We start from the raw sequence: 26809 nt of genomic DNA on the forward strand, positions 1-26809 counted from the left end.
GATGGTTTTCCTATTTCTGTAAAAAACACTGTTGACATTTAGATAGGGATTGGATTGAACCTATGGATGACTTTCGTAGCATTTTCACCTTAACAATATTATGTCTTCCAATGTATGAACAGAGAATGTCTTTTCATTTATTTATGTCTTCTTTCTCTCAGTAATGTTTTGCAGTTTGAGTGTATTTTAAGCTCTTTAGCTTCAGAGTGCTTTGTTACACAGACTTATTTGTCATAATAGATAACCATTATTGATCTTAGTCCAGGCCACTGACTCTAAGGCTGCTGATTTCTCTGCTGGATAGAAAGCTCCCAGCAAGGGATTAACCTTTCTTATCTGCAAAACAGGTTGTCAGGGGAACTGCTTCTCTGCTGTCCTCACATTTCCCTGCAGAGTCTTCCACTGGAATAATACTTCTGTTCTCTCCCACCTCCCCTACTCATCTGCATGTGGCAGGGAGTGTGGCTTATCTGGCAGGGGAGAAAGGAGAACGGTTAGGGCCCATGCATGGCTCAAAGGACCTTCTCTTCATTTTTTCTGGAGAGTTTTCCTGTCGGCATAGCCTGTGTTTTCTACTTCCATGGGGTAAGGACCCAGAACTTCTCTTCTGGAGGTTAAGAGTCCCACTCTGACCCCAAACAGGCAGGTAAGTGTGTGTAAAGTGACTCTTCTGTAGCAGGTTGACCAGTATCAGCCTTGCAGAGCTCTCTCTTATATCTAAGCTGGAGGGTGAGATAGAGGTGTATATTGTACAAGGCCTCCTTAGTAAATGGGGCTTTATAATAATAAAGCTGATATCTGGATTCCCATCTATCTTTCCCACAGCCTATTATAAGGGAGAGTCTGCAAAGATATTCACATTGCCTTAACCTCATGTGTAAGCGTAATAATTTGAATTAGCCCTGGAAATGAGAGGAAAGCAAGCAGAATTTCCAAGAATTTAGAAATTGAGGAAGAGAGTTGCTACCAGAATGGGGGAAAGCGGTCAGGAGACAAAAAGGGTTAAAACAGAAAGGGCTGGTTCTATAACAAGAAAGTTCCCCTTTATTAATCTTTATGTGCTATCATCTGTCTCTTGCATTTGATCGTCCCAATAGCCCTAGGAGACTTATATTATTATTACACCTCATTTTACAAATCAGAAAGAAGAAGTTACAAGCATTGACTGAGGTTCCACAGCTTTCTAGTGGTTGTAGCAGGTGAAATATTCTCTCGATTCTTCCCTCCTTCCCTGTGATGATGATATATCTCACCGTCTGCATGTGACTTTTTAAGAGCCTCCCAGTAGAGTGGGACCCACTGACTTTGAACTTGGCCGTGTGTCTTGTTTTGGCCACTGGAATGTTGGTGAACTGACAAAAGCAGAGGCTATTATATATATCGATTGGTTCCTTGAGTCTTTGCCATCTGCCCTGAAAAAAACCTGACCTGGGCAGTTGCTGGTCCAAAAAAAATGCCAAGAGGCATCCAGAACAGACCTGAACCCAACCTAAAACCCGCAGCCAACTCTAAGTGACCTGAACCTCAAAGCAGAGTAACCCTACCAGCCTAAGACCCATGAGCAAGAAAAAGAAATGTTTGCTGTTATAAGTCATTAGCATTTGTAGGGTTGTTTGCTATGTAGCATTTTGGCAACCATAGTTGACGAATACACTGGTGAACTCGGGATTAAACTCCAGGAATGCACTTTGGGAGGCCGAGGTGGGAGGATCACGAGGTCAAGAGATCGAGACCATCCTGGTCAACATGGTGAAACCCCGTCTTTCCTAAAAATACAAAAATTAGCTGGGTGTGGTGGCGCACTCCTGTAGTCCCAGCTACTTGGGAGGCTGAGGCAGGAGAATCACTTGAACCCAGGAGGCGGAGGTTGCAGTGAGCCGAGATCACACCACTGCACTCCAGCCTGGCAACAAAGCAAGACTCTGTCTCAAAAATAAATAAATAAATAAATAAATAAATAAATAAATAAATAAATAAAATAAACTCCAGTAATGTCTGAATGCAGACCCCTTGCTCCTAATGTTGCTACCATACAACCTAGGGAATAATAGTGCCCATGGCTAGCTGCATTGTATTCAGGTGGAGCACAGCCCCTTGGTATCTGGGATGTGCTAACTACCGATGCTCACCTGTCATGCATTAATTATCTTTATGGCTAGTGCTTCAGGCTGATTCGTCAGTCAGTTTCTGAGAATCTAAAAGTTCTTCTTGCAGATCATTCTATTCTCATCATTTTGCACTGCAGGACTTTTCCATGCTAGATTAGTAGCTAGTAAAAAGCTTGGTTTTCATGCAATATTTGACAGAGCTGAGATTCAGAGCTGCTCCAAATCAGTCAAACGTGACCACAGCATCTGAGCTGAACACAGAAAGGACCCTCTTCATCAATCAAAGTTCGGTTTCCTCTGAGGGAATAATTAGAACTGAATCCAAGGATATTCCCCATCTTGCCTGAACTGTACATGTAACAGAGCTTTAGCAGGCAAAACTATCCATTTATTCAATCTACTCTAACTAGAAAATAACAAAACAAAAACCAAAAGGCAAGCAAACAAAACAAAGATGTCATCACTCACGAATTTCAGTTCTAATTCCTCTAAGTCACAGATGGTTTAGACAGAGGTGGCTTTGATGTGAAAGCCAAGTTGATTTATTTTGCCTCATTTTATCTTAGCAAGGAACCCAGGAAGGTGGGAGGGACTACTTTCAACATGGAAGCATCACAAAGTGCAGCAAGCTGGAAAGAATGGTGCCCTGGAGGGGAAAGATTATAGACGCCTCCAGTGTAGAAAATGGCCAAATGGCCTACAAGCTACCTGCCAATGACACAGTGACTTTCTGGGTAGATGGAGCTCTCAGGAAGTAATGCAAGCACTTTTGGCCTTTCCTGGGAAGTGTTTCTAGTTGGGGAGGGAGAACACATTGGCAGCAGCAAGCTTTACCTGGAAGAGAGGAGGTAGCCATCCATTTTCCTTAACTGTGTCAACTCCACCTTCTCTGTTTTCTTCTTCCCGCTTCTGTGAATCCCTTCCATTCATTCTACCTCATTCCCTGAAGACTCCAAGTTCTGCCCTACTTATATCAGAGAATCAGCTCCTCCTGGCACCCAAAGGTTTCTGCCTCTCCCTGGCTGATCCCCAGCTCACATACAGCTTCTGCCTGAGAAAAACATTTAAGACTGTCTTTCCATATTGTTCTTCTTGATGAGCTAATACCCCAACTGGTACGTTAGTTAAGCAAAACTGTGTACATCCTCACCCATGATAGGGCTTTCCTGACTCCAGATAGCTTATGGATTCAAGTTATTTTTCTAGATTTACAGATAACATTAGAGTGCTTATGCTGTGCTGCTATACACACCCTTTGAAGTGCCTGCTCTCCGTCTCTCTCTGTATATAATCTCCATAACAACCGTATGAGATTTGCACTATTATCCCCATTTTACAGGTGTGGAGATTGAGTCTTGAGCCAGGAGGTAGAAAAGCTGTGCCTCTGAACCCAGGCCATCTAGCTACAGAACCCACATCTTAACTGCTACATTCACATTGCTAACATCATAAAAAATGCTTTACTTCCTGACAGTTGTGTTAAGAGCTTTACATATATTTTCAAATTTAATCCACTAAAAAATCCTATAAGATTGGCAGAATTATGATCACCACACCACAAATTATTGATATCAGGGTAAACACACCTGATAGCAATAACTTAAGCACACCCTTAGAATAACCCTGTATGGCAGATGCACCTGAATGTGTGTTCCAAGCTAGGGCATCCGGGAGTGGCCAACCTGATTAGTTCCTTGTCAATGATAAACATCAGAGCCCCTGGGCTCTTCTGTGGAACACAAGCTGTCTAGGGCACTGAGGTCCTGAGTTTTGGGTTAAATGAAGGGTGCCAGCTGGATGTCATTAGGGGGAAGGTGCTAAGTGAAAATGCTACATAAACTGCATGCTATTTGCAAGCAATTGTGGTTTTCCTGCCACTGGACCCTCTCCCCTGTATGTGAGCCCCCTAATAAAACCCATGTCTCATTTTCTGGCTCTGGGTCTCTTCTCTGGCCTCTTGAATGGGGTCCCCTTTGCTATTGAGGTTAACAGGGGTTTGACACAACAGCATATGGCACGAGGACACTGAAGTATGGAGGATAAGCCACTCAGTGAAGGTCACAAAGCTATAGTTTAAGTGGAGGAATCAGGTTTTGAAGCCAGGTCTCTCTAGAGCCAAAGCTTGTTCTCTTAGCTAGAAATCCTATTCACACCCCTGCATCCAAACTTGTGACCTCTGATGACTCCTCCTGCTTTGTGAGTCCCTCCAGCTTGATCTGCTTTGTCCCTTTGCCACCTACACACCAAAATGACACCTCTTTCTCCTCCCTCTTTAGACATTTAGAGAAAAGATACCTGGTTGTCTTGTCAGTTTTCCGCCTCCAAGGGGCCATGGAATGCTGTAGGCTAGGCATTCTATGGCAGGGAGGAAAAGCCCAGGCATGTACAACTCCTCACTGGGGCGTTATCTGGCATGCAGCTTTATTCAGAAGCACTAGGTACCCCAGTACAAGGAACCATAGAGAGAATAAGTGTTCTAATTTGGGTTCCCTTGAAAGCAACTCAAGGAAGAAGGACTTTAGTGCAGGTTCTTTATTTGTGAGGAGATTCCAGAAAGCCACATGACAGACTGAAGAAAGTGCAATGAAAATGAGAGAAATCCACATTGGGTGCCCCAGTGAGCTGGTTAATGCTGTGGGCAACTGGGCCTCTGTGCTGCAGCAGATGCCCTGCAGAGCCATGTCAAATGCAGGTCAGAGAAGTGGGGGTATTTATCCAAGAACTTCCTTTCCACATTGGTTAAGGATTACCTCTGGGGGCATTCATTGCCTGGCATTTCTGGGCAGGATTGTTATGTCAGAGAAAGCCCTTGGACACAGAGCAGAGAGAAACTGTTAGTGTGCATGAGATGAGTCCACCAAAGCTGCAGGTAAACTCAGGTGTGTTCAGGGGATATGAAGCAGGGCATCTTCATGACTGCTGTAGCCAGCTTTGCACATGGATAGATGTAGGTTTGAATATCTGCTCTGTCACCTAACTATAAGGTCTTATGCGAACTATGGAAACCTCTCTGTAAATATCAGATTCCTTCCCTAAAAAACAGACATAATGATATATTGCTAGATTGGAGGAAGGATTAAGTGAGACATGGTATGTGTTAACATCTGGCACACTGTCAGGTATACAGTGGACAACTATTATTGCTTCCCCACTGGGTTAAAAGTGAAGAGAATTGCCAGGCAAGGTGACTCATGCCTTTAATCCCAACACTTTGTGAGGCCAAGGCAGGCGGATCACTCGAGACCAGGAGTTAGAGACCAGCCTGGTCAACATGGTAAGACCCCGTCTCTACTAAAAGTACAAAAAATTAGCCGGGTGTGGTGGCATGCAGCTGTAATACCAGCTACTGGGGAGGCTGAGGTGGGAGAATGGCTTTAACCTTGGAGGTGGAGGTTGCAGTGAGCCGAGATAGCGCTACTGCACTCCAGCCTGGGTGACAGAGCGAGACTCCATCTCAAAAAAAAAGTGAAGAGAATTTAGACAGACTAGATGGTCAAAAGTGTAAGCACCAGTGTTACTCACTTTACTTAAATTTCTGGATGCTTAGTAGGTTGATATGATTTGGATCTGTGTCCCTGCCCAAATTTCATGTCAAATAGTAATCTCCAATGTTGGAGGTAGGGCCTGGTGGGAGGTGATTGGATCTTGGGGGTGAACTTCTCATGAATGATTTAGCACCATCCCCTTGGTACTATTCTCATGATAATGAGTGAGTTCTCACAAGATCTCAGTCTTCAAAAGTGTGTAGCACCTCCTGCCGCCCTCTCTTCCTTCTGCTCTAGCCATGTGATATATCTGCTCCACCTCTGCCTTCCCCCATGATTGTAAGTTTTCTGAGGCCTCCCCAGATGCCAAGTAGATGCCAGCATCATGCTTCCTGTGCAGCCTGCAGAGGAGGTGAGCCAATTACTCTTTTCTTTATAAATTACCCAGTCTTAGCTATTTCTTTGTAGCAGTGTGAGAATGGACTAATACACAGGTGCTTGTCAAGTGAAGGAAGGAGTAAAAGACCCCACATGTGGACGGTAGCCCAGGAGGGGCAATAACTACAATTATATACAGTGGCATGAATAAGGCTGAATCTCATAATCATAATGTTGAGTGAAAGAAATCAGGCACAATCACACAGGTACTAAAGAATTCCATGAAAATTAAGTTCAAAAACCAGCAAAATGTATAGTTGGCAGCGGTGACCCATGGAGGTGATTGAGAATGGAAGCGGACACAAGGTGAGAATCTGCTGGGGTGGGTCTATAACATCGTGATTCTTGATCTGATGTGTTTCCTTTGTGAAAATGTGTTGGGCTGTACACTTCATAACTTGTGCACTTAAAAAATACATTAAATGTCAATTAAAACTTAAAAACATAGGGGTGAGAGAGTATAGGCCTTGGTTTTCAAGCATTGTAGGACCTGCCTCCCCATGAAATGAGAAACAGAGACACCAAGAGATAATTTCCTTCTGTGTGCATCTAGAACAAAGAGACGTAAGAAAGCCAATCAATTTTAGAAAATTAACTAAAATTTGATATAAAAGATCTTTTGCTGATTTATGTTTTAAAAATGAAAGTCTATATTTCATATTCTCTACTAACTTCCTCCTCCCATACCTTCTAATTACAGAGGGGAAAAGAGTAACGTTGGAGTTGAAAAGCCTGGCAGACACCACGTTCGACTGAGTGATCAGAGTGAGCGCCGCCAGCCATGAAACACACTGAATCTGGAACAATGGTACAGCCCACTATGGCTTCTCTGATAGTCCTGCCAAAGGTGCATCACCTGAACCTGACTATGAGAAAGTGTCAGCCAAAGGAAAATGGAGGGACATTCTGTAAAACAACTGGCCTGTGCTCTTCAGAAGTGCCAAGGCCAATATAAAGAAAGGCTGAGGAACTGTTCTGGAATCAATAAGACTAAAAAGAGATATGACAAAATATGCAACATGTTACTTTCAATTGGATCTTCATTATTAGGGCAACTGGAGAACCTTCTTGGGGCCTGATAAATAAGTGGCAGTAAGGTCTCAGTGTTAATGTCTTAACATTGATGGTGGCATGTGGCTGTGTAGAAAACGCAGGCATGGTGGCTCACACCTGTAATCCCAGCACTTTGGGAGGCCAAGGTGGGAGGATCACTTGGGCCCAGGAACTAAAGACCAGACTAGAGAGACCCTGTATGTACAAAAAATATTTTAAAAAATTAGCCAGGCATGGTAGGTAGCATGTGCCTGCAGTCCCGGCTACTCGGGAGGCTAAGGTGGGAGGATTACTTGAGCTTGGGAGGTTGAGGCTACAGTGAGCTATGATCTTCATGCCACTGAACTCCAGCCTGGGCAATGCAACAAGACTCTGTCTAAAAAAAAAGAAAAGAAAAAAGAAAAGGAGAAAAAGAAAATGATGCTTCTTTTTGGTACTATTAGTCGATTTAGACTGCTTTAACAGAATGTCACAGACTGAGTGGCTTTTAAACAATAGAAATCTATTTCTCACAGTTCTGGAGGCTGGGAATTCCAAGATCAAGGTGCTAGCAGGAACAGTGTCTGGTGAGGGCACACTTCCTGGTTCACAGACAGCCATCTTCTCACTATAACCTCACACAAGGGAGCTGTATGGGGTCTCTTTGACAGGGACACTAATAACATTCATAAGGGCTCTGCCCTTATTGACCTAATCAATCACCTGCCAAAGGCCCCACCTCCAAATATCACCACACTGAGGGTAAGGATTTCAACATACAAATTTTGGAGGGATACAAGTATTCATTCTATAGCAGGTAGGTAACACACTATGGTATTTGGAATGACAGAATGTCAGGTTGGCAAATTAATAGATTCAGGACATAAAGTTCTTTATATGGTACTTGTAATTTTTCTGTAAATTTGAGATTATTTGAAATAATGAAAAGTAAGGAAGTTTCTATGAATGCCTTAGCCAAGAGGACTCCAGAGCTTGGAGGACAGCCAGTCAGTCCAAAACTTGAGGTGGAAGCATTCCTTCGTGGTGTGGATTTGAACTGACAAGTAATCCTCCATTGTCTCTAGGTAAGACATGGTGTTCAGACATCCATGATCTCAAGTGATGTCTTTTAATTTGACTTTCAATCTTGTTTTCAAAATCAGAGGAAAAATATTTTAAATATCAAATATCTTCTCTGCATGATCAGACAGGGTATTTTTAAGAGAAAAATGTGTGTGCAATGTGCACATATTCTGAAATTAAAAGCAAGTTAATAGGGGGATTCTAAAATGAATTAATTTATAGGAAGCTGCTGAAACACTATTTGAATCATTTAGATTAAATGTGCTTTACTAGACAGATCCACTTCTACTGTGTTCTATTATCAGCAGTAGATTGGCCCTGACAGCCCTAATAAATTAAACTGTCCAGCTGCTGCTCCTTCATCTATCTGATGCAGCTGGTGATGGAAACAAGAATAAAAGAAGAGAAAAGGAAAACCCTAGAAATGAAGGATCTTCAACATGATGAAGAATAAAGCAACGTATCTGCAGATTTTGTGAATTAGTGATGCCTCTTCACCAAGTTGTACTTATTGTCGGGAACATATGAATTCAACCCCCTGGTGGAAGGGCTCAGGATGAGAGAACCGCTTCTCTTTGCAGTCAGACACCTGGGCTTTGTGTAACAGGGCATTGGCAACCACATGATGCTGGGGTGGGAAGGGGAAAGCACTTTACACAGCCTCTCTAGTAATGAAGACAGACTTGCCTTTGCCTCCCCAGGCCCAGTTCAGTGGCTGTAATTTGCCAGCTGATGAGTTGGCTTTCAGGTAGAGTCACAGCCAAGAGAATGAGTCAAATGAAGACGTCACCTGCAGTTGCAGCCCCGTTTGTCCTGCCCTAAGCAACTGAGCTAGTGCCACCACTTTCCAAATTGATGAAAATCAAAGTATCACAGTTTAACCTTGCATAGGTGCCCACATATCCAGGTCGAGGGCAAAACATAAGTGTGAAAACACTGACATTTTCCAGGCAAAGACACTCAAGGGGACAGAGCAGGCCGAGATGCAAACTCTTCCTTTCCTTCTGCAAGGCCTGTGTTTATGGTGGGGGTCACATGGGGCAAATGAGTCCACCAAAGGCACGGTCCTGGAGTTCTGCTGCCAACCCTCAGCCACCAGTGGTCAAAGCCATCAGAGGCAGGAACATGAGGGTGTTTTTGCATTTGGGCACTGGCCATACTATCCTGGAAGATTTTACACCAGCAACACAAAACATTAAAAATGACTATAAATTTTGACAAATTTTCAATTTTAGGAATTTGGAAACTTTGGCCTGTATATTAGTCGGTGGAACTTTAGCATAGACATTATGTCTTCCTGTTTAAAATTCAAATGGATCCTCAAAAATGGTTCCAAATGGAGTGGAAAGAAATCCAGACAGGACAGATGGATATGTAACACTCTAAATCCATTCTATGGAAGGTCTGTAATCAGCCTGTGACGGTAGAAGTAAGTGCCAAATGGTACTTTTCCTTTGAGGTAACCAAGTGTACTAGCTTTTGTTTTGTTTTGTTTTAAATAAGACACAGCCTTTGTTTTCCAAGAATAACACACAAAGGAATAAAAACGACTCAAGCCTGCCCCCTGGTGTGAAGATAGATAAAAGCAACTGCAAGGGCTTAAAGGCATCTTCCTGAAAGTATCTTGGTGAGAGCTGAAATCACACCGCCATACACAAAGCCGAATGGATATAATTGGCTAATAAACTTCACAGTTATTTTTATATTGAATGTCTTCAGAATTGGTATAGCCACTATGGAAGGCATCAAAGAAGTGGAAGAATTAGCTTGCATCCTCCAGATAATCATTACTAAACACTTCCCTTGCATGCTGCCCCTAGGTAGAGCTTGAATGTGGCCTTGCACAGTAAGCCTGTACTGGCAGCTATCTCTGTTGTGTTTCTCTGGAATTCTAAAACAAAACTGCTGGGCATGGGGTTTTGATGTGGTTCCATCCCATGACTGTAGACCGATTCTGCATGGTGCAGTGTGCTTGCAGCATTATTACTTAAGATCATATATATTAATATATTTAGCCAAATAGCAAACAGGGGATGTACCTGATGTTTGAATTAACAAATAGGCAAATATAAGATGTCGGCATGTGCAAAAGATCCTAAGGCATTTCCTTTTTGGTCTTTGTAGCAGACTCTGTTGACAGGCTACATAGATGCGCTTGGATTTCTTTAACTGTTCTGGCGTGTCCCTCCCTCGGCATCTGTGTGCTTTGTTTCTAATGGTCTGTGCACGTAATTTATTGCTGTCATTTGAATGTATGTGTCCCTCCACATTTCACAGGTTGGGAGTGAAATCCCAGTGTGAGGTGGGGCTGTCAGGAGGTGGCTATGTCATGAAGGTGCCACTTTCATGAATGAGATTAGTGCCCTTATAAAAGGTTAAGGGAGCTAGGTGGGCCCATTTCCCCTCCATCTCTTCTGCCACGAGAGGACATGGCCTTTGTCCCTTTTGGCCTTTTTGTCCTTCAGTGCTCATTCAAATGGACATCTCGGAAGCAGACTGTGCCCTCACCAGACGCAAAACCTGCTAGCACCTTGATCCTAGACTTCCAGCCTCCAGAACTGCGAGAAATAAATTTTTATTGTTGGTAAATTTTCCATTCCCTGTATTTTGTTACAGCAGCAGGAAAGGACCAAGATATTCATCTCCAATGGACTGTTCTTGGCCTATTGGGATCCCTTTGCCTGCATAGGCAGAGAAGTGGTAATGCCGGGGAGTAATATGCCACTCTGGAATAGGAATTATTTTAAGTGGAGACAATTGAGAAAAAGTGGATTCAGAATGAACTCTCTACTCTCCTCCTATCTGCCCAAAAACAGAACATAAAGTCCTGTTGTGAAGGTGTCCCTGCCCCCACCCAAACTCCCATTCCAGGAAGGGGATAACGGCCTTATTATCAGAGAAGAGATGGTACTGAGAGAGTCTACACAAACACACCTTACTCACTAACCCTATCTTTTATTTGTTTCCCCATGTATTTACCTTCCCACAATTTGCCACCCCAATCATCAAAAGCTCTTTTCTTGTCACTTCTCTACAAAATTATCCATCTTTGTTAAGATGCCATATAAGCCCCAAGTTCTAGTCACCCCTTTAAGTTACTCATCACGGAGTTCTCCCGTGTGTATGCAAGCTGCACGTGCTAATAAATTTCAGCCTGTCTGTTTGTTTTTACTGTTGTTCTTCACCTATCTTTCATCACTCTAATTTGCAGGGCCTCAGCCGAAGAACCCAGAAGACAGAGGAAAAAGTTTTTCCTTCCCTATATGGGAGTGTGAGAGCCCAACTCTGCCTCAAGAGAGAAGAAAGTCTAAGGAGTTACTTGTGCTCCAGAGCTCCCTGGGAATCAGACAGAGGTGGGAACTTACTTGAGATTGTCCATTACTCACTTTTGTCCCTTTCCTGCCTATTTCCTTCATGTAATTACCAGTTTTTCTTGGGAACATTTCCTCCATAAATCCTTTGTGCAGGAACTACCGCTGTGATGTCTCTTCTAGGGAGCCGTCCTGAAAAACTCTGTTCTCCTCTTTGCAGGCACAACAATGTCATTCTGCCACCCCCATGCCCCTGAGGCACAGGGTGCCTGGTCCCCCATGGAAAATGCTGCAGGGATATGTACTGATTAGACACTGAAACAGAGCAGACAGCAGACCCCCAAATCTAATGCTCTCAATGAGGCCCGTCCTCTGGGGCCGCCCTGCCCTCAGCTCCTACACGCGGCTCCAGTTCTCACTGGGCCCTGTCTGTTGTTCCTCCTGGCACACTTAGCGCATTTCCTCTTAACGTCGTCTCCGTCTGGAGAACATATTTCTCAGTGTATTTGGCCGTTCTCACACTGCTATAAAGAAACACCTGAGACTGGGTAATTTATAAAGAAAAGAGGCTTAATTGGTTCAAGGTTCTGCAGGCTGTACAGGAAGCATAAGTCTGGCATCTGCTCAGCTTCTGGGGAGACCTCAGGAAACTTACAATCACAGCAGAAGGCAAAGGGGAAACAGCCATGTCACATGGCCAGAGCAGGAGCAAGAGAGAGAGTGGGGAGGGGCCGCACATTTGTAAACAACCAGATCTTGCAAGAACTCACTCATTATCATGAGGACAGTACCAAGAGGGATGGTGCTAAACCGTTCGTGAGAACTCCACCCCCATGATCCAATCACCTCCCACCAGGCCCAGGCTCCAACATGAGTGATTACAATGCAACATGAGATTTGAGCAGGTTACAAAGATCCAAACCATATCACCCAGCTACCCCCAGAGGCGCTCCCTCAACCCATTCTCATCTTTGCTGAAATGTTACTTTACCTTCTTGGGCCACCCCATTACCCTGTCACTTTTTCCCCTTTTCTCTAGTTTCCTCATGACATTTATCACCACGTGATGTTTATTAGTTTTTACTGTATCTCCCCCCCATTAGACTATACAATCTATTAAAAACAGACTTTATTTTACATATTATTCAATCCCTATTGCCTAGAACAGACGTGAGGAAAAATTGTCTACAAAAGTCCAAAGAGCTAATATTTTAGGTTTTGTGGGCCATCAAGTCTCTGTGGCAACTACTTAACTACTCTGCCACAGCACAGAAGTGGCCATATAAAATGTAGAAATGAATGAGTGTGGTTGTATTCCAATAAAACTTTATTGACAAAAACAGATGGGATGTCCATTTTCCAGTGCCACATAGGAAGCTTGGAGGTTGCCATGCCATCCTAACAATAATTTAAAAACTAAACAAACAGAAAATTTCAAGAATCTTCTTAGTTCTGTCAGAGAAGTAAGGCCACAGGGCAAACTGCTCCTCTGAATTTGGAGAGGCAGACAGGAGGATACAGAAGATCACAGCTTACCAGAGCAGAAACCCACAGGCAGAACTGTCCATGGCAACCAGTACTGGGTAGGAAATCTGAACTGGGATTGAGGAGTTGCTGGAAGCTCAGTGTGCACAGGTCTGGGAGTTAAAATCTCCAGGAGGGCCCAATCTGAGGGGGCACCCACCCTTTTGTGAGTTTTATCTCCAGGAGCTTAACCAGGTTCTCACAGTGACTATCAGAGAAAAATCTGTTCATGCTTCTGTCAAGAGGAGGGAAAAAGAAACCACTTAAAAATATGCCATAGCATTTAGTTCTTAACAAGGCCTTCCCTCAATAGAAATCACTTTATCAGAGCCTAAACTGTTGGTTTTTAATTTTTTTGCAGAGCCTAATGGACCTGGAGGAAAATAAAAACCCAACTCCATTTCCCCCTAGCCACCCTGTCCTAGCTCAGGGAAAAACTGAGAAACTGAATGAAGCTCACAGTCCAGGGCACAGGCTCAAGACAGACTGGGTCCTAATCACAGGTCTACACACTGAGTCCTAATCACAGGGCTATGGAACCCTTCCCTTCCCCACACCTCACCAAAGGCCTATTTGCCACCGTTTGTGACCCAGTGCATCACATCTGGCTATCAACAAACAATCACAAGGCATAAAAAAAGGTAAAGACCACAGTCTGAAAAGACAGAGCAAATGTCAGAACCAGACTCAGCTATGGCACGGATGTTGGAACTATGAGACTGGGAATTTAAAATAACTATGATTCATGTGCTAAGGGCTCTAATGGATAAAGTGGACAGTAAGCAAGAACAGATGGGCAATGTAAATAGAGAGATCAAAGTTCTGAGAAAGAATAAAAGAGAAATGCGAGAGATCAAAAACACTAACAAATGAAGGATGCTTCTCACGGGCTCATTAGTAGGCTGGGCACAGCTGAGAAAGACTCTCTGAGGCTGAGGATATCTCAATAGAAACATCCAAAACTGAAAAGCAAAGGAAAAAAATGCTGAATGAAAAAGGCATAGAATATCCAAGGACTGTGGGATAATTAGAAAAGGTATATGTTTAATAGGAATACCAAAAGGAGAAGACAGAGAGAAAGGAACAGATGGAAAGTTGGAAACAATAATGACTGAAAATCAGACACCAAACCACAGATCCAGGAACCTCAGAGAACACCAACCACGATGAATGTCAAAATTAAGCCTAGCCATATCGTTTTCAAACTACAGAAAAATCAGATAGGGAAAAAAATCCCAAAAGATGCCAAAGGTGAAAAACACCTTACTTCCTTAGAGGAACAAAGGTAAGAATTTCATCTGACTTCATGGAAACCATGCAAGCAAGAAGACAGTGGAGTGAAATATTGAATGTGTTGAGAAAAAAACTCCACCAATCTAGCATTCTATACTCTGTGACATTATCCTCCAAGAGTAAAGGAGACTTAAAGGCTTTCTCAGACAAACAAAAATTCAGGGAATTTGTTGCTAGCAGATCTGCCTTGTTAAATGTTCAAAGAAGTTATTCAAGGCAATAAAAATTGTTATAGGTCAGAAGGTCATATCTACATAACAAAAGAAAGAACATCAGAGAAGAAATAAGTGAAGGTAAAATGAAATTTTTAACTTGTTATTCTTAATCTAACAGATCAATTTGTTCAAAATTATTGTAGCCACAATGTATTAACATATATACAAATGTGCTACCGAGCCATGAAAAGATATGAAGGAAACAAATGCATATTACTAAGTAAAAGAAGCCAATCTGAGAAAAGCTATGTAATATATAATTCCCACCACAGGACTCACTGGAAAAGGTAAAACTAAGGAGGCAATAAAAGGATTAGTGGTTGTCCGGGGTTAGGGTGTGGGAGGGATGAACAGGTAGAGCACAGAGGATTTTTTAGGGCAGCGATTCTTTATGATATGACAATGGTAGATACAGCTCAGACATTTGTCAAAACCCATAGAATGTGCAAATGAAAAGTGAACCCTGATGTGAACTATGGACTTTGAGTGATAATGACGTGTCCATGGAGGTTCTTTGACTGCAACAAACATGCCACTTTGGTAGAGAATGTCGATCAAGGGGGAGGCTGTGCATGTGTAGGGGCAGGGGGCATATGGAAATCTCTGTACTTTCCACTTAATTTTGCAGTGAACCTAAAACTGCTCTAAAAAGCAAAGTCTATTAAAGGAAATTCACAATAACCTAAAACAGATGTAGGCTAGATTTGGCCAGAGGGCTACAGTTTGTCGAATCTTGACTTAGAATAAGTCCTTCGTTGAAGAAGTAAAAACAATAACAAAAACCACCAACCAAAGTGTGTTCCACTTACTGCTGCTGCATAATAAATCACCCCCAAACAACTCTTTGATTTTGCATAATCGTGTGGGTCAGGAATTTTGGAAGGGCATCTGCTGGGCAGTTGTCGATCACTGTAGTCAGATATTGGCTGGGGCTGCAGCCACCTGAGGGCACAAGGGCCAGACATCCATGATGCTCACTCCCGTGGCCTGGCAGCGGATGGTGACTCTTGTCTGGGGGCACAGCTAGGCAGTCTGCTGGAGCACCACATGAGGCCTCTCCAGCAAGGAGTTTTCTCAATGCTGCATGCTGCCCCCACAGCAAGCAACCCAAGAAAACCGGGTGAAAGCTACATGGCCTTTCCTTTTCTAGTGCTGAGAAGCCTCAGAGTAACTTCTTCCCCATTCTTCTGGTTACAAGAGAATCACGAGCCAGTCCCACGTCAAGGGGAGGGAAGGTAGACACCACCTCTGATGGGAAGCATGTCAAAGACACTGTGGCTAATTTTTAAAATAAAGCAATGTTGAAACTACACTCCATTGTACTTCTACTTGGAAGCAGGGGGTGGGTAGAAATGAAATTAATATTTATCACTATGAACCATGCATGATGTCAAATACAGTACACATGTTAGCCCACAACAACTTCCTGAATTAAAAAGGGCAGTTCCTATATTACAGATGAGGAACTGAAAGCACAGAGAGTTTCAGGTGCTCCTCAAATTACGCCAGTAGCGAGTAGCAGATTCTAATGTCAACGCCAGATGTGCCCAATGTTCATCCTTCCAGACTATTTCATGCTGCTGGAAACACGGCAAAGACAAGTAGCATGTTGGGAAGGGAATCAGCGTTCTCTTCGGCTAAAGGCTTTGTGTTCTCTATGGTAGGGTTTCTCAAACTTTAACACATATATACATCCCCCAGGCATCTTGCTAAAATAGATTCTCATCCTTCAGGGCTGGGCTGGGGACTGAGATTCCACATCTAACAAGCTCCCAGGGGATGCTGCTGCTGCTAGCCTGTGGCTTGCACTGTGGGATGTGGGGCTCTATGACACAGCAGGGTGATAATACACTGGGGTGCAGTGCCCAGACAAGGCCCAGAGAGCCAAGCAAAGCATGCGTCCTTCCTTAGGGGCCTGATAACCTTCCCTATTCTGGGGGCAGTGAGAGTCTAAGGATAGAAGTCCAGGAGTGGGTAGTGGGTGGAATGTGGTTGAATTCCTTGGCAGTCTGTCCCACGATGCCAGTAGGCATAGGAAGAAGTTAGAAATTGCCATTTTCTTCTGGGAAAGTCTTTTTGTTTATTCTTTCACTTTGGTTTTTCTGGAGTTGTACAAAAATACAGATAATTGCAAAAAGCTGGACTATTGCAATTGTGTGTGGTTCAGACAGAATAAGCCTGAGAGGCATAACTGAGTCCAGAAAAATGCCAAGTCATAAATCAAAAGTGAGATAAAACTAATTATTCCAAGTGAGTCGATGGCACAACACTTGTTTATCTCAATACATAATCGGCTTCACTAATTAAAATGCAAATTCGATTGCATTTATAACTGGTAACCCTGCCAAGTTAAAGCTTCAATACATCTGATGTGTGAGCTGTACGAACTTTTCAGGGACAGTAGGTGGCGCCCGTGTACTTTTCTTGAGAAAGCCAGGCTGCTTTAACCATTTAAAATTTCAATCAGTGGAAAGAAACGAGTTAGCCCAGTGGTTCTCAAAGACATTGAGTCAAAACTCTGGGGATTGGGCCCCAGATCTGTACTGTAAGTAATTCTTCCCAGACGATTTTATTTTTATACCAGTTGGTTAATGTAATGACATTGGAAACAGCTAGCACAGTTAAGCGCTTAATTGCTTAATTGTAATATGAGAAAACTGAGGCTGAGAGATTTACTCAATTTGCAGGGATGAGACCCAAGAATCCCAATCCTTTTTTTTTTTTTTTTTTTTTTTTTGAAATGGAGTCTCGCTCTGTCACCCAGACGGGAGTGCAGTGGTGCGATCTCGGCTCACTGCAAGCTCCACCTCTTGGGTTCGCGCCATTCTTCCGCCTCAGCCTCCCGAGTAGCTGGGACTACAGGCGCCCACCACCACGCCCGGCTGATTTTTTGTATTTTTAGTAGAGACGGGGTTTCACCGTGTTAGCCAGGATGGTCTCGTTCTCCTGACCTCGTGATCCACCCGCCTCGGCCTCCCAAAGTGCTAGGATTACAGGCGTGAGCAACGACGCCCGGCAAGAATCCCAATTCTTATCTGAACAGCTCTTCTACCAAAGCACGAAAAATAAAAAAAGTGAAAGTTTACATGAGGTTTGTTGTCAAAGCATCAAAGATACCTTTAAGCCTCTAAATTGTGTCCTGAAATTGAAGATACATCTCAGAAGAAAAGGTCGAACTTATCAAAAGAAACGCTACAACGAATTAACATTCAGTGGAGGTAATATTAGTATAAGGAAAAATAAACATTATGTAAGTATGTGACAAATAGGCTTGTAATGTGGCTCTCACACAACTAGATGACAGCATACTCCAAGGAACATACAGCGCTGGGCGACACTATCAAGGGAGGAGGAACAGCTCTAGGAAGTGCCAGAACATGCAGTAAATACTACATAACTCCAAAAAGTCAGGTACCCCCCAAGTTTTAACCCCTCTAAATTATAATCAAATTGATAAAACATAGCTCCACTCCATGTGGCTACAGAGTTTTCTGTTAAGATCCCCTGCCCAGTGTTATTGCTGAGACATATGTTGATACACAGGACAGACTATTACGGCCTGGAACTTTTTTTTTTTTTTTTTTTTTTTGAGACAGAGTCTCGCTCTGTCACCCAGGCTGGAGTGTAATGGCACAATCTTGGCTCACTGCAACCTCTGCTTCCTGAGTTCAAGCAATTTTCCTGCCTCAGCCTCCCGAGTAGCTGAGATTGCAGGCATGTGCCACCAGGCCCAGCTAATTTTTTTTGTATTTTTAGTAGAGATGGGGTTTTACCATGTTGTCCAGGCTGGTCTTGAACTCCTGACCTCGTGATCCACCCACCTTGGCCTCCCAAAGTGCTGGGATTACAGGCGTGAGCCACTGCGCCCAGCTGGAACTTATTTTTAATTCAATCATCAAATCTTTATTGAGCAGGGTGACAGGTACAGTTCTATAAGTACAAGTAACTTAAGGAAAAGCTGAGATGAATCGATATTTTCATAACATATCATATGTTTCAGGACTGGAGGTTTTAAGAGGAAGAAAGGAAGGTAGAAAGTGGCTTCTCTCAGATTCTTTTCTCTCTCTTTCTTTCTTTCTTTTTTTTTTTTTTTTTTATCTCACTGTTGCCCAGGCTGGAGTGCAGTGATGGGATCATGGCTCACGGAAGCCTTGACCTCCTTGGCTCAAGTGATCTTCCCACCTCAGCCTCCTGAGTAGCTGGGACTACAGGTGTGTACCACCACAACTAGATAATTTTTGTATTTTTAGTAGAAACAGGGTTTCGCCTTGTTGCCCAGCCTGGTCTGGAACTCCTGAGTTCAAATGATCTGCCTGCCTCAGCCTCCCAAAGCGCTGGGATTACAAGTGTGAGCCACTGTGCCTGGCCAGATCCTATTGTTTACTGTTGTTTTACTTTAGGTAGACCAGAGAAAATAGAAACAAAGAAAGTCTGGAAGAAAAAAGCCATGACTGCTTTTGATCTCAGGAAACTTAGCTATTATCTAGGACATGGCAAGATAAAACTGAAAAACAATTCTATTCCTTCCACACTTCTCTTTGAAGGAGACACACTTGGCAACCTGGCCACACTTCTCTTACCCCTTTTCACTGCCCAATACTCTCATTTCTCAGACACCAAATCCCTAACAAACTTCTCAACTCCCAGTTCTTCCTGGCTTTTTCTCCTGCCCTGTCTGCTGTGTTCAGGTCCCTTTTACGGGTGCCGTTGGATGAATATTTGAACATTCCTAAAGATGAGGAGCTCACCTTTCCAAGGCAGCCCCTTGCATTGCTGGATAACACATTTCCAAGTCTTGCCCTATTGAGGTAAAGTACTGGAGTCTCTCTGTGCTGCCTTCACTTACCTCTTCCTATTTTTCCTTCCAGGGGATTCCTAGAGGTTACTAAATTCCCCTCCTGTGGGACAGTCATTCAGTGTTTGAAGAAAGTAATTGTTTACTTCCCCCTCCCTTGATTCTTTGACAGAAGATCACCAGGGCTCTCAACCAATCATCAGTGCTCTCAACCAATCATCAGTGCTCTCAGCCAATCATCAGTGCTCTCAGACAATCATCATGCTCTCAGCCAATCATCAGTACTCTCAGCCAATCATCAGATCACCTGAATTCTAGATTTTCCATCATCTCAGCCACCTTTTTTCACATGCAACTTGTTAAACGTTGTCCAAGGATGAGATGGAATGAAACGGACACCTTTAGTGTACAGATAACATGGCAGGAAGTTCTGTTGTAACAAGGTGGGTACAGAAAATGAGGGCAGAAATATGAATCAGCAACACTGCCCTTCCACCACAGCCTTTATTTGCCCATTCACAACACTCTGTAATCAGAGCTAGATCACATGGACAATTATTTCCCCTTTGCAGTAAACATTCCTAGAAGGAAGGACTCATCCCTGATTTATTCAATGTTGTGTCCTCAGCACTGGGCTTGGTATTTGGCTGGCATTTGTTGAAACAAAGATCCTGAAAGGGAACAATGAAAATTTGAATTCAGGTCTCTTCAGAAGGATTGCGGAAAGCAGGAGGAGGATTCTGGGACCATCATGACCTAAACAATTCTCCCTCTCCTCCATGTTCAACTCCAGGGTGTCCACTTCTTTTGACCACATGGCGTCTGGGGCTGATGGGCAGTTGGACCAGCAAGGCTTGGGTGCTGAGGACATCTCAACAGAGAGAGCTTGTGGGCTTGCTTCCACCTGGATAGGGAAGAGGCTGCGCTCTAGCTGCACATGGGTGGACAGCAGGCTCAGGTCCTGGGAAGAACATGGCTCACAGTGATATGGGGACCCAAGACCGTGAACTATGGCACCATGGATTTCCCAGCTCTGGAGATGTGGTGTTTAAAAGCTATACAGAGTCTCTGCCCTGGAGGTTGGGAGAGTCTGAGAGATGGTGGAGGAAGAGAGGGATTCCTCCGCGCATCTCAATGGGGAATTGACAGTCTGCCTGCATCACGCCATCAGTCCCCAGGTGTAGTTTCCACTTTGTCTTCCTCTAATCATGGGACTACTACCACACAGAGAAAGAAAATAGCCAGAAAAAAATATATATATTAATATATTATAACCAAAGGTATCCAGCAGCCAGAGAAAGAGAGAGAGAAAGAGAGAGAGAGAGAGAGAACAATGGCTCAGAACAGATTAAACCCTTACCCAACAAAACAGAGCTACCGGAAGAGACAGAAGACAACTTGAATGTAAAAAGCAACAAAAGCATCTCTGTTGATTCAAGCATGACACAAAAGAAAGTGTCTGGAAATAGGCAATTCAAAGCATGGATTGAAGGAGAAGATGGTCACTGCTGAGACATGAGGTTTAGACTGACAAGTAGAAGAGATGTCTCAAAACCTATGCAAAAATATAAAGAGAGGAAAGTCATAGGGGAAAAAGAGACTTAACATGCAAAATAAGGGAGTGTCAGAAGAATAAAAAGGAACAGATGGCGGGCAGAATTTAACAAATAATAGATGATAATTTCCTCGAGCTAAGGACCTGAATAGACAGCTTAAGAAAATGTCATTAAGTTCAGGGCAGGACTGATTAAAAAAAAAAAAAAAAAGACACACCTAGGCATATCCTGAAAAATTTTTCACTCTTAGAATAAAAAAAGTCTTTTACATATTTCCAGGAAAGAGAGAATATTAATGGGCTGATTTGAAAAAAAAATTAAAAATACTTATGTAGGCATATCCTAGAAAATTCCTTAATTCTAAGAATGAAAAAAACTCTTATATACTTCCAAGAAAGAATGAGAATACCAATGGGCTTATTATCTAAAAACCTGAAGTTTAAATAAGTACAGTCCTGCAGTTGACTTAGGTCTGACTGTGGTGGCTGACGGGCAATGGCAGGCCACTCCTCCTGAGAACAGCCCACAGTTATCCAGAGAGGGCTCACAGCCTCATGCAGCAGGGCCTGGGGTGTTATGCCCTTCTTTGGGGATGGTCTCAGCTAATGACTTATTGAAAAATGTTAATAAAAGTCAGAATTGCTATCTCCAGGTGAGACAACCCCATGGTGCCATTGATACTCCATGGTCTCAGGCTCAGGCTAGACTGGAACTGAAACCACAGCTCTGTCCATAATATTCTTCAGCACTCTCCTGCCTACCTTATTCTGTCATGGGTGCCTCCTGAGACATCTCCCTCAGTAAGTCACTTGCAGAAGAATCCCCATCTGAGGTTCTGCTTCTAGCAAGCCCAACCTGAAAGGAAAGGACTGGGAAACCTATACTCAACCACGATATAATTCACTCATTAGCAAAACCAAAACCAAATATTTACGTGATTATATGTTAGATTTAAGAAAGCAAAACATGATCATATATTACAGTTATCTCTAACCATTTTAGAGGTAATGCTAGTCAAGACTTTATCCAAATAACAGATGATCTAGATCTTCCCTTTCAATATGGTACCCACTAGACATATGTGACTATTTAAATTAAAATTAATTAAAATCAAATCAAATCAAAAATTCAATTCTGAGTCATCCTCAACATATTTCCAGAGCTCCATATCTCCATGTATCTGGTAGGTACCCTAGTGGACATTTACATGATCACAAAAAGTTCTACGGAATAGTGCTAATCTAGACATTGACCTCAAGATGAAGTAAACATGAGGAGGAGGGGGAAACCTGTTAATTCAGTTAATTCAGGGGTGTCCAACCCGCGGGTCATGGACCCATACCCGGAGTGTCTGTTGACTGTTGGGAAGCAGGGAGCACAGCAGGAGGTGAGTGGTGGGCCGGTGAGCATTACCAGCTGAGCTCTGCCTCTTGTCAGATCAGCAACGACATTAGATTCTCATAGGGTTGCAAACCCTATGGTGAACCAAGCATGTGAGGGATCTAGGTTGTGTGCTCCTTATGAGAATCTAATGCCTGATCATCTGAGGTGGAACACTTCTATCCTGAAACCATCCGCACCCCTGTCTGTGGAAAAAACTGTCTTCCACAAAACCGGTCCCTGGTGCCAAAAAAGTTGGGGACTGCTGTGTTAAGCAACACACCTGGTGTGCACTCAGTCTGTATCTCTCTCTATGTTTCTCTCTCTCTTTATTGAATTAATTCTGAATGGATAAGTAAGACTGTCTAGGAATGATGTGTTATAAAATTGCTAAATAAGGGCTCTTAAAACACAATGTGCAGAAAATTCTAATAGTTTAGTGCTGTATGTATAAAATGAGTCCGTCAACATCTAGGAGTTAGGGAAATAAAAGTATTTCAAAGTCTCTGTGTCACAAGGAGTGGAGAAAGGGAAGAAGAGGAATGGAAGACATTTTTCTAATTGTCTCATCTTATTGGAATCAGAAATAGGGAGGACATATTGCATTTTGTGGGGAGAGATAACAGTTAATATTATTGGGGGAGTGAGTTGGGAGTTTGTTGAAAAATATAGTAAAAAAGGAAGGTATCTGATCACAAGAGCACAGAAAGTGGAGAATCCATTAGTGGAATGGAAAAGTGGAAACTCCAAGTTAATAAAGGAGAGGAACAGAATGAAAAGCAACATGATCAAATCAGCAAGAAATAAGGAAGAGGAGAAAATAAAAATGTACATTAAATAAAGCATTAAGTAATAGGGAAGAAATGAAATCCAGTAGATGAGTTATGATACTAAATATAAATGTACCAAATTATTGTACCAAATTCCAGTAAATGTCAGACTGAATAAAGACAAAACAACATAAAACTAAACAACTATATGCTGTTTATAAGACAATGCTTACAGATACCCAAATAAAAGTACAGTATTAGACTAAGATAGGTACAAACAAAAGGAAATCAGGTTTGAAAGTATAAGACAAGGGGGCATTTAAAGTTAAATGCATTAAAGAAACTCTTACTAATGCAAGAAATCTCGCAAAACAACAGGAAAGTTGACAAAGGATTTGAATACGCAATTCACCAAATGAATGGTCCAACAGTTAACAAGATATGAAGAGATGCTCAAACACAATAGTGAAAAGAGAGGAAATAAAAACCACAATGAAATCCTCCTTAGACCTGCAAATATTCAGTTTATAATACCAGGGCATGGTGAGAATGTAAGGTGTGCAACCTTGTGCTTTACTGGTGGGGAGTACACTGGTACCATCATTCTGGAGAGCCATCTGTCAGTACTTACTAAATTCAATGGTACATATGCTTTATGATCCAACAATCCCACTTTAGGGTCATGGTATGTCTTGTAGTCAAGACAATTTTAACCCAATGCTAAATATGAGGTCCAATATTAGACAATAAAATATTGTAAGAAAAACATAGGAAAATCACAATTCTAGAGACAGACTTAAACATACTTCTCTCAAAATTTGGCAGAAAGAGTTTTTGCTATAAAAATAAGTAAGGCATAGGAGAACTGTATCAGAAAATGCAACTTTTGTCCAGTCCTATAGAAATTTTAGCCTGTCTTGGTTATCAATATCTCAGTCACTGACATATTCAATTTCACATCTCACCAAGCACTGACATCATGCCTAGCCCATGACAGGTATTCAATAATGCTGAACAAATTGAATGTTGAATACCTAAAAAAGGTATGGATATGGTGAACACCTTAGAAAAGAGTAGAATTTGAACACTTGGAAGGTGCTTCTAGAAAGATTTTTATGCCATGTCCAGGATGGGGTAGAAATATTATAAAGGTAACAGAATTTCTTCCAACTTATCTGTTTTCTTGAAATTAAGATTCATGTTTTCTCCTTACCTCTCTGTCTTATAACGTGCTAGTGTTCCCATTATACCCTTGACAAGTCACAGCGATCTCAAACACAGCTCTGTGCTTTGTGGAAAGGCCCTCGCTCTGGAGTCTCCTGAGCTGGGTGGAGCACGCCTCAGCTCTGCTATTTGAGAGTTGTGTGACTGTTGGCGAGTCCTTTGGGTTCTCCGAGCCTCAGATCACCCAGTCTGTAAAAGAAGGATAATACCTACCTCACAGGGGCTTAGATGGGGTAATGTGTATTCAAATATGTTACTAACCATGAGCCCCAGTCCTACATCCCAAAGTGAGTTCGCATCTCACAGAAACAAACAAACAAATTATGAATCTGTTATAAGCAATTAAGTAAGGATTCTTCACATTGGTTTGTGGGCAACAGAACTTTATAACTGGGCATAAAATAGATGCGGGCCATTTACATCTACAAGTAGCCATTCATGAAGGTTAAAAAAGTATTATTACTACCAGTACCACCACTGCCACCACAACATCCACCAGCCATCTCCACTGACATCACTGTCTCCACAGCTTCCACCACCACCACTTCCACCACCTTTAACCACCTCCATCACCTGCAAACCACTTCCTCCTCCACCATCAATGACCTCCACCACCTTCATAAGCTCTAGCTTCAACACCATCTCCTTATATTTGATAACTCCTTCATCCTGATGTTCTCACTCTCTGCCCGGACACCCTCTCATTTGACTTGATTCATGCTAGTTTAAAGCTAATGGAAGAATAATCCATTGAGGATCTACCCTTAATTGAAGAGCTAACTTCAAATATGAGCCACTTTCTACAACGCTGTGCCAAGAAGCTATGCGCCATGCTGGGTAGTCCCCTCATATCTTCCCTTGCTGCACCACGCCCACAGATGGTGTAGGACATAGTGCTGTGCACAGGTTTTTGGTGTGAAGTTATCAAAAGTAAGACTTTTTTGAATTTCACAATGATTTTTATTTGTCTTCATATTTTTTTCTTTTCTTTTTCTTACGGAGAAGGTTTTGCTATGTTTCTCAGGCTAGAGTACAGTGGCTATTCACAGGCACCATCCTAGCTCACTGCAGCCTTGAACTCCTGAGCTCAAATGATCCTCCTGCCTCAGACTCCCCAGTAGCTGGAACTACAGGTGCATGCCACTGTGCCTGGCTCTGTCTTCATTCCTTCCCTGTGTTCTCCTAGGTTTGCTGGTTGCTGACAATTTATAGGCTTGTCAATTCCTTGGCTTTATTTTTATTCATTAACTTGAAAATCTGAAGGACAGCTGATGGGTTAAAAAATAGTTTCCTGTTTTAGGCTCATTGTTTCCAAAATCAAATCAGTGACAAAACCATGAAGATCATAGGATTTGGAAGGTGAAAAATCATAGCATTCAGGACTGCAGGTGCCACCAGCTAATTGGGCTCACTGGGCTCTGAAACTGCAAGGTAAGAATATAAATAGGCCAAATAACTATGGGTAGTAATTGTGGATTCAAAGACTCGACCTTTACATAAAACAATGGAGTTTCTTACCCATTTGAAGACAATGAAATTATCAATAAAAATAAACTAACAATCAACATAAGTTTCCAACAATAAGAGGGTTTTAAAATTATGACACATCCGTAGAATTCTAATGTGGCCACTAAAAATAATATTGCAAATCCAAAACAAACAAAAACAGAAAAAGAAAAAAAAGAAAAATAATAAAAATAATCTTGCTGTCAGTGTAATGAGACTAAGTTCATAGTTCCCAAACCATATGCCAAGGTACCCAAGGGAACTAACTGCAGCGAACTTACAATGCTGTGGCAGGCTATTTTAAAATTTTGAAGGAAACAACAATATCTAACTTGTAAGATACCATCTAAATTACTAGTGCATCTTTCAACATTAGATTACACTACATGTATTTTGATGACATCAAATGTAAAGCAGTGTATCTGGCAGTTGCCATGACCAAAAACAAACAAACAAAAAGTCCTGTGTGAAAATCAACGTGGAACAGGAAATGAGGGTGAGGGTGTGGTATCCAACCTGGTTCCAAGGTTGGAGAAGTGAGGCGGTGTCCAGCAGGCCTGCACATTTCACCAGTGTTTCAGAATGAAATATAAGTATTTTGCAAATTTCAATTTACATGTATTTGTTGTTATGCCATACTTACAGTTTGGACTGAATTACCTAATAAATGGAATGGCTTTTATTTTTATTTATTTATTTTTCTAGGAGGTGCTGTGACAAGTTACTGAGAACCAAGAAACTTTGGTAACCCCTGAAATTTGGTGAAAAAATGAAATCAAAACTGTGTAAATACAGTCAACAATCTCACTCTTCCGTGTATGTGTACGCACGTGTCTGTGTTAAAATGGTGTAAAAAATACACCAAAATTCAAAATTCAAAAAAAATGACAGGTCTTTATTTTTTTCTCCATAGTTTTCTAATTTTGCTAAGCTGCCTATGATGAATACTTAGTGCTCTCAAGTGGTAAAAACATAAAAATGAAAGGTTTTTAGAAATAACTCTCAAAGGAAGCACATTTTCTTCTATAGATAAAAATATCTGCTAAACATACCACAGGGTTTCATTTCTAGAGAAGGTTTATCACATTC

At 42.2% G+C, this 26809-nt stretch overlaps 1 protein-coding gene and 2 long non-coding RNA genes across 6 annotated transcripts in view; 2 read left to right on the forward strand and 1 right to left on the reverse strand.

Moving 5' to 3' along the window:
• Positions 1-26809, reverse strand: part of PAK5 (p21 (RAC1) activated kinase 5) — a 302347-nt gene that overhangs the window by 63061 nt on the left and 212477 nt on the right. The gene's annotated exons all lie outside the window — the stretch shown is intronic.
• Positions 278-15794, forward strand: LOC107969944 (uncharacterized). Its single transcript, XR_001712123.3, has 4 exons — positions 278-646; positions 6732-6839; positions 11358-11499; positions 13343-15794. It is a non-coding gene; the product is annotated as an uncharacterized LOC107969944 (long non-coding RNA).
• Positions 19607-26564, forward strand: LOC107969943 (uncharacterized). The gene is made up of 3 exons (XR_001712122.3): positions 19607-19727; positions 25515-25645; positions 26426-26564. It is a non-coding gene; the product is annotated as an uncharacterized LOC107969943 (long non-coding RNA).

The sequence above is a fragment of the Pan troglodytes genome, chromosome 21 (assembly GCF_028858775.2).
Source record: "Pan troglodytes isolate AG18354 chromosome 21, NHGRI_mPanTro3-v2.0_pri, whole genome shotgun sequence".
In the NCBI taxonomy this organism is placed as follows: Eukaryota; Metazoa; Chordata; class Mammalia; order Primates; family Hominidae; genus Pan; species Pan troglodytes.